The sequence below is a fragment of the Podarcis liolepis genome, assembly GCF_965112155.1.
Source record: "Podarcis liolepis genome assembly, chromosome: 7".
Lineage (NCBI taxonomy): Eukaryota > Metazoa > Chordata > Lepidosauria > Squamata > Lacertidae > Podarcis > Podarcis liolepis.
This window is the reverse complement of record NC_139561.1, coordinates 79,751,773-79,763,125: the sequence shown is the minus strand read 5'-3', so window position 1 is coordinate 79,763,125 and position 11,353 is coordinate 79,751,773.

Genomic DNA, 11,353 nt, shown 5'->3' with positions numbered 1-11,353 from the left:
ATGAAATGCTTTGAGAGATTGGTCCTTCAACATCTTAGGACATGTTTTCCACCACATTTTGATGAACACCAGTTCGCTTACAGGAGAAATAGGTCAACAGACGATGCCATAGCCACAGCTTTTCACCTTGCAGCGAGTCATCTGGAGAGACCAGGGAATTATGTCAGAATGCTGTTTATTAATTATAACTCGGCTTTTAATACCATCCTTCTGGACATTCTTATTAGAAAGCTGAGGGACCTACAACTTTCTTCTACCATCTGTGATTGGATTAAAGACTTTCTGATGGATCACACACAAATAGTGAGAATTGGGCCTGTTACATCTTCCTCTCTGAAGCTCAGAATTGGCATCTGTGATGGGCTGATGAGCTGCTTGTGCATAAAATCGTAGTCCCTCAGAGTTTGTGCAACTCCACAAACCTCTGTCTGTGACAGAGCTCCTCAGACATGTCTGCTCTAGTCGCTTGCAGATTCCGACAGTGGTTGTTTACGGAAGCGCTTCCAGCATAAAAGCTCCTTAACGGAAACACGTCTTCGGGACTCGCGGCGTGACAGCTTCCGGCGAGGAATGGGTCTCCCTATGGGAGCTTCAGACACCTCCCCACTGTTCTCGCTGGACGTGTCCCTGAGCCCTCCCTCTTGCTCGCTTTCCCTCAGAGATCCTCCTCTCACCCTGCTAGTTCCTGCTTTAGCTGCTGCGTCTCACTCAGCCTCCGTGAGACTTTCCTCCAGAGACCCACCTCTCCCCCTGCTGCTCCCTGCTTCAGCTGTTGAGTCCCTCCCAGCCTCCGTGATCCCTTTCCCCACCTGTTCCTCCGATGGCAGTTCCCTGACATCCACCTCCCCTCCAGGACCCCCTTCACCCCCGCCTGTTCCCTCTCCTCTGGGCGGTGAGGAGGTAAAACCCCGAAAAGAATCCTCTTCATCTTCAGACGTCTCGAACATTTCCCTCCATCGGTCGCCGTTCCGGCTCGCTGAATCCTCATTCTCAGAATACACCAACACGTCATCTAGGAAGGCCACACAATTCTTGTAAAGCAAAGGCCCCAGTACGTGGTTCATAAACGATTGGAAGCACGCCGAGCCTGCTTGTAAGCCAAATGGCATAACGAGATATTCAAATGCCCCCAAAGGGGTGAACATGGTGGTTTTCCATTCATCCCCTTTCCTTATACGTATCAGGTTGTACGCCCCCCTTAGGTCCAGCTTTGTAAAAATCTTTCCCTTCCGCACCCTGGTCAAAATGTCGTCAATCCTGGGCATAGGGAAAGCCAAGGGTTCTGACACTGCGTTTAACCCCCTAAAGTCACACACAAGTCTCGGCTTGTCCGTGTTTTTTTTATCCACAAAAAACACTGGGCTACCTCCCACTGCTCTGGACTCTCTGATGAAGCCTCTCTTCAGGTTCTTGTCAATGAACTCTCTTAGCTCCTGCATTTCTCTGTCTGACATGGCATACAACTTGCCTACAGGAAGCTGTGCCCCAGGGAGTAAATTGATTTGACAGTCAAAGGGTCTATGCGGGGGTAGTTGGTCAGCTTCCTTCTCGCTGAACACATCGCTGAGATCTGCGTATTGTGGTGGTACCTTCACTTTCTCCATTACTTCCGTCCCTGCTAGGGTGACTTGGGCCCCTGCTGAACCCTTTCCCCCTTTGCAGTGTTCTAAGCAATGTGCTGAACCAAAGGAAACCACTCTCTGATGCCAGCCCACCAGCAGATCATGTAACGCTAGCCAGCTCATCCCCAAAATAATAGGAGCTCCTCCCAAGGTGGCCACATTAAACGCTATCAGTTCTGTGTGCCTTGCCACCTTCATTATCATTGGGACGGTCTGCAAGCTGACTTCTCCTCCCAACAACTCCCTGCCATCGATCGTGGTCACCTGCAGGGGGTTGCTTAAAGGGATAGTCTGTATCTGGTGTTCAGCTGCAAACTCTTTGCTCATGAAATTGCAGGAGCTGCCTGAGTCCAACAGCGCCTTTATCTTTAGGGGGTGTCCATTTTGCAGCTCTAGCAACACTTCTATCACTAGGGCAGGTTTAGGAGGTTCTGGCGTGGGCACTTTCACTGCTCTTTGGCCTGGCTGCTGTGCCCCGACGGTGGCAACCAGGCGTTGGCTTTTACTTGCTCCGGTTTTTCCTCCTCTCTTCCCTCAACAGCTCCCACCATCCCTTGCCATTCCTTCCTCTGGGGGCAGACTCTGGCAAAGTGACCTGGCTGTTGGCAGAGATAGCATTTCCGGGCACCTTTTCCCTCCTTCTTTCCCCCCTCACTGGGCTTTGAAACTGCGCGCGCGCGCGCTGTTCCGATTTCCATCGGCTCTGCCGACGGGAAAGTTGTCTCTGGAATGTCTGGAATGCGGAACTCCTTCCAACGTTCCCCCTTCCCTTCCCGCCTCTCCAAAGCTCTCGCCTCCTGGCGCGCTCCTATGGTCAGCGCAGACTTGGTCAGCTGATCCATAGAATCTGCCCTAGGACCCCGGGAAAGTTCGTCTTTCACAGCCAAAGCAAGCCCTTCTTCAAATAGCATTTGAATGGGTGCCGCCGATAAGTCCCACCCCAATCTGTGAACCAGCATGGTGAACTCAGTCCAGTACTCACGGACAGATCGGCTTCCCTGCTTGCAAGCCATTAGCTGTCTGCGCACCACTCCCTGCTCAATATCGCTGGAAAACATGAGATCCATTGCACGAAAGAACTTCATGGTGTCCTTTAGGACGTCATTATGTGTTGCCATCGGGGGTCTAACCCAGTCCCTCGCCCCCCTTTCAAGATGCCCAATCACAAAAGCCACTCGCGATTCCTCGTCAGGGAATTCATCAAACTGCACATTGAGGGCATATTGTATCTCTGTTCTAAAGGCATGGTAGTCCTTGGGGTCCCCCCCCAAACTTCTGCACCAATCCTGGTACCTTTCTGGTGAACTGGGTGGCTCTCCCCTTCTTGTCTGCATCCTGAGCCCTTCTCTCCTCAAGCCTCGCCGTCTGCAGCGCCAGTTGGATTTCCAACGCTCGGTACCTTTCTTCCAAGCTTGGACCCGCTCCAACTCCTGCTTCTCCAGTTCCGGCTGGGTCGCTCATGATGCCTTATCCTGCACAGGCAGCTTACAGAGACTGTCGGAATGCTGTGATGGGATGATGAGCTGCTTGTGTGTAAAATCGTAGTCCCTCAGAGTTTGTGCAACTCCACAAACCTCTGTCTGTGACAGAGCTCCTCAGACATGTCTGCTCTAGTCGCTTGCAGATTCTGACAGTGGTTGTTTTCGGAAGCGCTTCCAGCATAAAAGCTCCTTAACGGAAACACGTCTTCGGGACTCGCGGCGTGACAGCTTCCGGCGAGGAATGGGTCTCCCTATGGGAGCTTCAGACACCTCCCCACTGTTCTCGCTGGATGTGTCCCTGAGCCCTCCCTCTTGCTCGCTTTCCCTCAGAGATCCTCCTCTCACCCTGCTAGTTCCTGCTTTAGCTGCTGCGTCTCTCTCAGCCTCCGTGAGACTTTCCTCCAGAGACCCACCTCTCCCCCTGCTGGTCCCTGCTTCAGCTGTTGAGTCCCTCCCAGCCTCCGTGAGCCCTTTCACCACCTGTTCCTCCTATGGCAGTTCCCTGACAGCATCCCACAGGGATGCATGCTGAATTCCTACCTGTTCTCGTTATATACATATGACTGTATCTCATCCAATCCATCTACTGTGTTTATTAAGTTTGCAGGTGATACCACCATAATGGGTCTAATTACAGGTAGAGATGAATCAGCGTATAGGGAGGAGGTTCAAAAAGTCTTGACATGATTCCTAGAGAACAACTTGCACCTAAATATCAGTAAGACAAAGGAGATCATGTTGGACTTTCAGAGGAAAAGAGGGGAACTAGCCTCGTTGTAGATCAGGGGGGCTGTTTGGAGAGAGTCTCTTCCTTTAAATTCCTGGGAGTCTACCTTTGCGAAGATCTCACTTGGAAAATCAATACAACCCAGGTGGTTAGGAAGGCCCAACAAAGACTCCATTTCCTCAGGGTCTTGAGAAAGAACAATGTCAAACAAAATCTGATGATCTCCTTCTACCGGTCCACAATAGCAAGTGTCCTTTCATACTGTATTACAGTGTGGTACACTGTTTTGACAGCCACGGACAGGAAGTCCCTACAGAGGGTGGTGCATACAGCCTATGACATCATGCGCTGTCCTCTGAGTTCACTAAATGACATCACAGGAAACCACTGCCTCAGGAGAGTGAGGAAAATTCTTAGGGATGACTCACAACCTGGCCAGCACCTCTTTAATCTCCTACCTTCGGGCAGGAGATACAGAAGTATAGTCAACCGCACCAACAGGTTAATGAAAAGTTTTTATCCGTGGGCTGTTGAGCTGCTGAATGGGAAAATAAATAGTGGTGCAATTGACTTCCGACAAGCACACAGAGTATGAAGAAGACTGAGTGTATGGGCCCCCCCGGCTCATTTAATTTCACTGCACATAGGTGGTGTAGTGACAATAAAGGTTTATTATTATTATTATTATTAGTAGTAGTAGTAGTAGTAGTAGTAGTAGTATCATTATTATTATCATTATTATTTATTATGTTTATTTTGTCAGTACCCCTTTCAAACTATGTCAGTGACTGGGCTCAATAACTGATTCTGCCTTGACTGGGTTAGGTGACTGTAGCACTTTCAGAGACCTTCCAATCCTGGAAAGCACCAGACTCAGCAGAGTATAAATAACGCAGAAGCTAGCTGGGAAGCATACTTCCTTTTATTTCTAATTTTATTTCTTTTAATTTCTAATTTTATTTCTTTTATTTCTAATAGCTACCACAAACTAAAGAACTACTGGCTTGCATGAGTGTTACAGCTCCCACTCAGCCATCTAGTCACTACATAGATAAGACTTTCTCAACACACAGAGTCAGTGTGTTGTCAGTGTGGTGTTGTCAGTTATGGATACCATCCTTGCAACCTTCTCAACCACAACCAACACTCTGTTGGTTCCGGCAGCAGAAGACTTCATAGAAAACTGTCATTAATACTGTTCACACATTCGTAAGCCAATTTGGAGGCGCCTCTTGTAGAACATTTTGTTTCCCATAACCATTCTGACACAAATTTATTGTACACGGTATTGTGGGTGAATCAGAAAGCCATATGTATTAGACAAGATTATGAAAGACGGTTACGACAGCAAGAATCTTGGTTTATCTTTATGTTTTAAACCATTCATCCAGGAGGACTTAATTCTGAATTGGATCTCAATTGTTTTATTTGATTCTTTACATTCTGGCTGTTAAACTGTACTGTATCTTTAAGCTCAATCTCCTAGTGATGAGCACCACCCCGGGTCGGCTTTATAGGTTTCTTGCAACATGTAGTCAGTAGCAGTGGTTACATAACTTTATGACCACTGCTCCATAGATATTGTACCCCATATAGATGAGGTATGTACTTTTGTTTTTATTTCATATTGAATTGTCTTTATAGTTCATGCGTATAAGTTGTAATAATTTGAGTTATTGTAAGTTACCATGTATATGCAGGTTCATTTTAATAATTCATTTGCAGTTTATGAAGCATTTCTGTATCCTTCTGCTGTGCTGAAGAAGAATTCTACGAAACAGAGGGTATATCCAGAATCACTGTTCACTACGTCTGTTTGCGGACCACTTCGACAGCGTTGGGCATCATAAAACAAAGCTTTACGGCTTGTTTTCATCAGATAAAAATCTGTCCCATTGCTTCTTTCAGAGACTTGCATAGTCTACAAAGACTTTCAGTGACTTATAAGACTTATGTTTAGTTGGTTCTATGTTTTCAAGAGAATCCATCAAGAGTGCACAGTTAGTGACTTTCAGAGATTTATAAAATTTCTGTTTACAGTGGTACCTCTGGATATGATCTGTTCCACAGTCCAATTCACATCCTGAAGTAAACGTAAGACGTGTGTGCACGTGCTTCTGCGCATGCACACGATGTCATTTTGAGCACCTGTGCATGCACGAGTGGCAAAACCCAGAAGTAACGCACTCTCTTACTTCCAGGTCACAGCGGAGCGCAAACCAAAAATACTTAACTTGAAGTTACTTCAACCCGATGTATGACTGTATTTGGTTTCTCATGTTGTTCAATGTTCTGTATAGACTATATAAAGAGTTTATATTGATATTGCGTTGTTGTACTTGGTCATCGTGTTGCCTTGGATATTACTGATTCATAGAAAAATTGTCAGCAATCCAGGAAGATTCACCCCGTCTTCCACAGATAGGTCTTTTCACCGGTTGTACCTGCACACCCTTACCAGGCACCTAGACAAACACCTCCGTCTCCTGTCATGGTAGAAGGAGAGGAAGAGTATGAATTAGAACAAATTTTAGACTCCAGGATGTAAAGAAAGAAGTTGCAATACCTGATTGTGTGGAAGGGGCATTGACTGGAAGAAAGATCATGGGAGTACACAGAACATGTCCATGCACCAGATTTGCAAAGGGCGTTCCATACACACTAACCCAATGTACCAAAACCACTGGGGTGGGTGGACGAGGACACTGGAGAGGGGGGTGATGTCAGGGACTGAGCAGAGGAGGAATAGTGGAGACCTCCTCCCCAACCTGACCCTTCCAAAGAAGAAGAAGATGGTTCAGAATTACAACAGAGGTTTGAGAGGAGGTCACAGCTCAGAGGAAGATGAGGGGAGAAGCTGGCAAATAATGAGAGAGGAGAAAGAGGCAGAGCCGGAACAGCCAGCTGATACATTATCACTAGAATGCATTCGAGTCCCACCATCTCCCAGAACCCAGCGAACCTGAAAAGTAGGAGAGCAAAGAGCTCAAAGACATATGGTCCTAAGTGGCAACTATAGAGGGTGTTGTTGCTGACAAATGAGGAAGTGGGAGAGAAAAACGGTGGAGATTTATTTGGGACTATGCCATTATTCCCAGAGGATGCATTGCCAAGCCTCTCTCTGTAAATATTGAATAAAAAGCATATGGTAAGGACTTTTCCTTGTCTTATCCATTCCTGGCAACCAGCTTGTAGGGGTTGGTTCCTCTGTCACCTGACAGGTGTTAAAATATGCTACCCTAGACTAAGTCAGGCTTGTTGTTTTCTATGTAGATATTTCCTCAAATGTTACCCAAATTCCTGAGTGACCTTCTTCTATTATCATTTATTCCTGTATGATAACAGGGTACTTACTACACCATTATTTTATTTTTCTTAAATAAATATGTGTTCTGTACTTTTTGTGGATATTTGGATACAGTCTTGATCCAAATCAGTACCTCAGATCTCTTTGAGTTTCAGGGGTGATATCTTTTGCTGGAGACATCAGGCAATAGAGAGTGGTGATTTAGATCCTGCTTTTTCGAATCACCCAGATGTCCTTTGTACCACAGGTGTCTCCTGGACCTGAAGGGAAGAATTGTTAGCAAGAGTGATGACATCCTAATATTCTGGGAGTTTGGCCTTTTGTTTAAGAGAAATCAAAAGCCTACAAGAGAAGAAGCCCTTAGAATGATGGATCCTTTTCATAAACTACAGGAATGAAAGGGTTCTAGATAACATCTCATCAACTATTTTCAGTGACCTGACTTCTGAACAGCTTTCTTCTGCATTTTAAACACACACACACAATCCTCTCTTCCCCATCTTTCTCTTTCCTTTCTTTCTTTCTTTCTTTCATTCATTCTTTTTCTTTCATTCTTCATCTTTTTACATTTCTCATATTGCCAACTTTATTTTCTCTTCCCTTTCTTACTTTTATGGTGTTTTCTCTTTCATAAACCCTAAAATCATCATCATCACCATCAATATTGCTATTAATTTTATTTAAATATTCCTCTTTCTACTCATTTCCTTTGTATTGGTGTGTCTATTGTATTTGCTTATATTAACAGAATATAGATTCTGACCAAACTGTGGGAGGCAGTGGAAGACAGGAGTGCCTGGTGTGCTCTGGTTCATGGGGTCACGAAGAGTCGGACACGACTAAATGACTAAACAACAAACAACAGAATATAGACATCTCTAAATGTCAGAATTTAAGATATCTAAACCACATGATCATATGAAACATTGGTCTGAGCTTTAAAAATAAAATAAAATGTTTAATGTGCTGCAAGTAGTTGTGGTGGGTAATCTGAACCTGGTGCCAGTAACCAGGTTGAGAAGTGGAGAAGTGGGCATCGAGAGACTGGATGAGGAAAGGAAAGCTCCAAGGTGAAAATGGGGAGGGCCTGTCATTGGGAGTTGGGGAATGTGCTTGTGACTTGTCAATGCTGTGACTTGTTTGCAAAGCATTTTGAGGATGAAGTTGCTTGCATCCACTGGGAACTGGTTCAGCAGATGAATCTCAATGGGTGTCCTGAGCACTGTCTAGCTCTCTCATGTTGGAAGCGTTTCAGCTGTTAAGATTCAAGGACATTGCTCCTTGCCCCTCTTGTCTGAGGAAAAGAAGAAGAAGAAGAGTTTGGATTTGATATCCCGCCTTTCACGCCCTTTAAGGAGTCTCAAAGCAGCTAACATTCTTCTTTCCCTTCCTCCCCCACAACAAACACTCTGTGAGGTGAGTGGGGCTGAGAGACTTCAAAGAAATGTGACTGGCCCAAGGTCACCCAGCAGCTGCATGTGGAGGAGGGGAGACGTGAACCCGGTTCCCCAGATTAGGAGTCTACCGCTCTTAACCACTACACCACACTAGCCCTGGTAAGGAGCAGGGAGGGGAAAGTTGACAGTGTAGGGAGGTGATTAATGCCTTCTTGCAAGACGGGGTGGTCCCTGCCTACTTGAAGGAGGCAGTGGTGTGCCATCAACACAATGGGTTACATGGACCCCCACTCCAAGTCATTTCATGGTGGCCCTTGAAGTTGGAACTTCTGGGAAGGGACTTTTGATGTGGAGTGGCATATGACATCATCAATCAAGGACAGGAGGGCTGGTTCATAAGCAATTGACAGGAGGTAGTCATGCCTGTTGTATGCATGACCAATGTGTTCTGCCAGGCTGCTCAGTCAGAGAAATTTGGGCGGGGGAGTTACTGTGTATGTCACCCTGTCTGAAGGCAACTAGAAGAAACAGATAGACCAGTTTCCATGACCCTGGGCTGTAGATCAGTGTCAGGAGACATGAATGGCTAAGTCCAGGAATGATACACCATTGAATGGAAAACTGAACCTGAATCCTGATACTGAAATTTCACTGTGATTGCCCCAATGGTCCTGTAACTTTCCGCCCTCTTGTCTGCTTTATAAGCTTCCACATTCTGAAGTATGCATTCGAAAGAAGGCTTTATAATGCAAAAAACCTAAAACTTAATGTTTTGATTTCTGCCAATAGGTTTAAAAACACAAGTGGCCACTTAATCATAGCCGATTTGACTGTTTCGTCCTGTGTACTCCATTTCAGCAACAAGTTATACATTCTAGATAAATTCTTAGTATTGGGTTCTAACAACTCAATTTCTAGTTTTGATTTTTCCACCTGGAAGCCAATTTTCCTGTCCTGTTTGAAAAACTCCATTATTTGACGGTATTGAAACCAATTTTGTACTTTATGTTTCAATTTCTCATGACTTTGTAATTTAAAGTTATCTCCATCCTGTTCCAAAATTTCCCAATACTTCGGCCATCCGACCTCCATATTGAGTTTCTTCACTGCTTTAGCCTCCACTGGTGACACCCATCTAGGGGTTTTGTTTTCCAGCAGATCTTTATATCTTGTCCAAACATTAAATAGTGCTTTTCTAACAATGTGATTTTTAAAGGCACTATTGACTTTGTCATACCATAGATATGCATGCCAACCGAAAGCATTGTTAAAACCTTCCAGATCCAAAATATCTGTGTTCTCGAGGAGCATCCAATCTTTCAGCCAGCAAAAAGCTGCTGCCTCGTAATACAATTTTAAGTCCAGCAGGGCAAAACCCCCTCTTTCTTTAGCGTCTGTCAATATTTTAAATTTAATTCTGGGCTTTTTGCCCTGCCAGACAAATTTCGAAATGTCTTTCTGCCACCTCTTGAAACATTCCATCTTGTCAAGAATCTGCAAGGTCTGAAACAAAAATAACATTCTAGGCAATACATTCATTTTGATCACAGCAATTCGGCCTAACATTGACAATTTCAAATTTGACCATATTTCTAGATCTTTTTTAATTTCTGACCAGCATCTTTCATAATTGTCCTTATACAAATTCACATTTTTAGATGTCAAGTAAACCCCTAGATATTTCACCTTCTTGACCACTGTCAGCCCTGTCTCCTCTTGGAATTTCTCCTTTTCCATATCTGTTAGGTTTTTTTCCTAGAACTTTGGTTTTTTGTTTATTCAACTTAAATCCAGCTACCTGGCCAAACTGTTGTATTATTTCTAAAACCTTTTTTGTACTAGTGTTTGGCTCTTGCAAAGTCAATACTAGGTCATCTGCAAACGCTCTTAACTTGTACTGTTTAGCTCCGACCTGCACTCCTTTAACCTGCTGGTCATTCCTTATCATATTCAGCAACACCTCCAGAACTGAAATAAAGAGTAATGGGGAAATTGGGCACCCCTGTCGTGTTCCTTTTTCTATCTTAAGTTCCTCAGTTACTGCATTATTTACAATCAATTTAGCTTTTTGTTCAGAATATATTGCAGCCATACCATTCTCAAAACCTTGGCCTACCCCCATCCCATGAAGATTCTTTATCATAAAGCTCCAAGAAATATTGTCAAAGGCTTTCTCCGCGTCCACAAAAATCAGTACTGCTTTAGTGTTTATATTCACCTCTAGCTTTTCCAAAATGTCTATTACATTCCTTACATTATCTGCTAGGTGTCTTTTGGGGAGAAAGCCTGCTTGGTTCTTATGAATCTTTTCCATCAACACTTTTTTAAATCTTTTTGCCAAAATGTCTGCAAAAATTTTGTAATCCACATTAAGTAGTGATATTGGGCGGTAGTTCTTCAGTTGAGTCTTTTCAGTCTCTGTCTTTGGTATGAGTGAAATATATGCTTCTTTCCACGATTCAGGTGCCTTTTTTCCCTCAAGGATCTCATTACAAACTTCTTTTAGTGGTTGAATCAACCATTCCTCCAGCGATTTGTAGTATCTGGAAGTCAGTCCATCTGGTCCTGGAGATTTGCCCAGTTGCATATTCTGAATGGCAGCCTCTATCTCTTGTTCTGTTATTCTCTGGTTCAGATCCATCTTACTTTGATGAGAGATTTTTTGTAATCCATATTTGTCAAGGAATTTGTCTATATCTTCTTCATTTTGCGGGCCTTGAGTATAAAGTTTTTTAAAATAACTCAAAAAGCAATTTCTAATTTCGTTGGGTTTAGATATATTCTTTCCATCCACTTCTAGGCTTGTAACCGTATTTAAT